At 44.4% G+C, this 3,154-nt stretch overlaps 1 pseudogene; it reads left to right on the forward strand.

Annotated features, from left to right (window-relative positions):
* The first annotated feature begins 2,522 nt into the window (after positions 1-2,522).
* LOC124799939 lies at positions 2,523-2,640 on the forward strand (annotated as a pseudogene).
* The last annotated feature ends 514 nt before the right edge of the window (positions 2,641-3,154 follow it).

Here is a 3,154-nt window from a genome sequence, read left to right on the forward strand (position 1 = left end):
TTCAGTTTCCCACCAGACCTGCCCTCTTAACTAATGAGGCGAGTGTCGCTAGAGTTTTACGCTTTTGTGTGATGTCTGGACTTCTTCCCAAAAATGAGGTCTTAATGTGCTGTACAGTGGTTTGGTCACCCATTATTTGTAAGTGGTCACTCAGCCGCCGTTACTTATTTTTACCTGTTCTGTACTGCTATTTTTTTAGTTTTATCTACCTGTTTTGACGTGTCGTGTCCAATCTTGCAATTTGAACATTACAAATTCTCGCAAAGATCGGCTCTGAATTGATCTTTTGGGAAAGGGCGCTGATAACCTTGTTGTTGTGCGCCCTAAAACACTAATCATCTTCTTCAAAATATTGAGCAGTTTCCCTCTGTGAAAAGCTTTACTGCGGTCGATATAATATTAATAAGGGGTCAGGCAAACGTTCTATATTTCAGCGATAGCTTTTAATTTATATTTAGCTGACATTGTGAGCTAAGGAACAGAAACATAAAATTTCATACGGGACATTCTCAAAGGAAGAAATTCTATTAATGTAGTTGCCTACAGACTATAGGTTACAGAAACCGCTGGATGAATTGCATCAAATAGAAATGAAACATAACTTAAGCGTACTAACGAACATAAGTCCACGGCATTTGAAGGCTCGCGACTTAGATTTACATTCGTATTAGAAAACTAAGCAGCCCCCAAATACCTTATTCTTGGGCAGTGACACAATATCACAGCGAAGTTGATATTGGAAAAAACATGGATTCAATGTGATGTATGGCACCATCAAAGGATTCTCAGGGGAAAGATACGAAATGAAACAGTACCAAAATTCTGTACAGTGATGACAGTTCTCCGTGGACTACATGGAACTGAAAAGTGGGCTATGAACTCCAAAACACGCAGGATATCCAAACCAATCGAGCTGAGATTACATTAAACAATCTAGTGAATAACAGAGATGAATTAAAAATTGGTCATGCGGAACATTATGGGCATTTACAAGTTAAGATTAAGGCATATAAAAAAGATGGCAAGAACATTGAGAACCCGTCGTGAACGTATTTGAAAATAACTGCTGCAGTACATCCCGAAACTACTAGCAGTAGACAGAGGAAGATTTGAAATTGAGCAAAACATGCAAACGTAATGAACAACTGTGCCGAAGAAGAAACAGTGGAACTGGAACGAGGAATGGAGATAGAAACGGGAACTAGATTGGCCTGAAGTGGAACGGTGAACCAACCGGTCCTTCGAAGTCGCTCTGTCCTACTGGCCAGTATAGTGAACCGTTCCTTTAGAACATTTCTTTTGTAAACGGCCTACTACTACGGTCAAGTGCCTGTGTGTAGTATAGTTGCTTGAGACTATGGTAAACAAGAATCGAGGCATCCATGATTTCATTCTGACCAGGGACGGGAGAAAGATACCGGTATTGTAGTTACGAATATCCGGTATTTTTAAGTTTTTGGTCTCTGATAACAGGTACTTTCAGTTCTTACTAATAACGGGGTAAAAACCGGTATCAGTTTGCGATAGCAGCAGTACTAAATTTTTTGGTTTTCGAAAACTTTTTAAACGCTTAATGTGTGTTCGTAAAATTTCCATTGGTTTTTATGTTTTATTATAGAACCTTGGAAAAGCGATCAGCCCTACTTTAATAACAACGGCAACTGTTAGAAACGGACAAGAAACGCAAAGAATCGACACACAACTGCAAAGACAACATTGTACTTCATGGCACGAAGCGTGGCCTATTACACGGTATTATTTGGGGGGGAGGGGGGTTGCGCGGCACGTGCATTGTGCAAGGCACGGTCTACACTGCAGTTTCTCGCTGTTGCCATCGGACATCAGTAATATTACGAAATGGCACCGTCCGTCATTGATGGAAGTATTTTACGAAGCGCAGTAGCAATGAAGTACAATGTTAAATTTGCTTCAAAAGATTAAAAACTTGACGTGGCACAATGAACTCGCTCCAGGAGAACACATTTACAACGTTTCTTGAAATAGAAGGTAGTTTTGATACACCTATGTTACTGATGTGCTATTAACTTGGGGTATTAAGTGAACCCTTAATTGCCGGCCGGGGTGGCCGAGCGGTTCTAGGCGCTACAGTCTGGAACCGCGAGACCGCTACGGTCGCAGGTTCGAATCCTGCCTTGGGCATAGATGTGTGTGATGTCTTTAGGTTAGTTAGGTTTAAGTAGTTCTAGGGGACTGATGACCTTAGAAGTAAGTCCCATAGTCGTCAGAGCCATTTGAACCATTTTGAATCCTTAATTATGTGGTTGCTTAGCGGTGAAATATACCTCTCAGAAGTGATTATGCGGGGAAGTAAACACGTACCCCTCCGCAGTCTTCGCTGGAGAAAGATTTCTTCTGCAGCCTCAACTCAACTCGATCGTGATCTGCTACACCTTCACCTTCATTACAACTTTACAGTGTGTGTTCGCAGTGTACGTTTATTACTTGATGTAATCGCAACAAAAAACCGGAAATCGGTTATTTCAGAAGATTACTTTGAGCGGTTTAACGGCCTTGCCGCAGTGGATACACTGGTTCCCGTGAGATCACCGAAGTTAAGCGCTGTCGGGCGTGGTCGGCACTTGGATGGGTGACCATCTAGGCCGCCATGCGCTGTTGCCATTTTTCGGGGTGCACTCAGCCTCGTGATGCCAATTGAGGAGCTACTCGACCGAATAGTAGCGGCTTCGGTCAAGAATACCATCATAACGACCGGGAGAGCGGTGTGCTGACCGCAGGCCCCTCCTATCCGCATCCTCCTCGGAGGATGACACGGCGGTCGGAGGGTCCCGATGGGCCACTTGCGGCCTGTAGACAGTGGTTTTAAGAAGCTACACTGGAAGCGAAAAGAATCGGTGTAAGTTTTCAGCAGTAACCACCATCCCCAATTCCGACTCATCCAGAAAAGTCATAAAATTGAGACCTTTCTCGGGATGCTTTAGAGTCGCGATTGGATTGGATGGGTAGGCACGTTGACGGAGTAGTAAGGTATGCGAAGCGATGCACGTGGGGGCGTAGAGTTGAGAAGTTGGCTATGATGGCGTGACGCCTGGGCGTGGTGGGCGGCAGGTACGCTGCGTGGCGTGGCTCGGCGTTCCCACGACGTGGGAGTGCAGGACGGTACGGCCTGAGGCGC

This window comes from Schistocerca piceifrons, chromosome 5 (assembly GCF_021461385.2).
Source record: "Schistocerca piceifrons isolate TAMUIC-IGC-003096 chromosome 5, iqSchPice1.1, whole genome shotgun sequence".
NCBI classification, from domain to species: Eukaryota; Metazoa; Arthropoda; class Insecta; order Orthoptera; family Acrididae; genus Schistocerca; species Schistocerca piceifrons.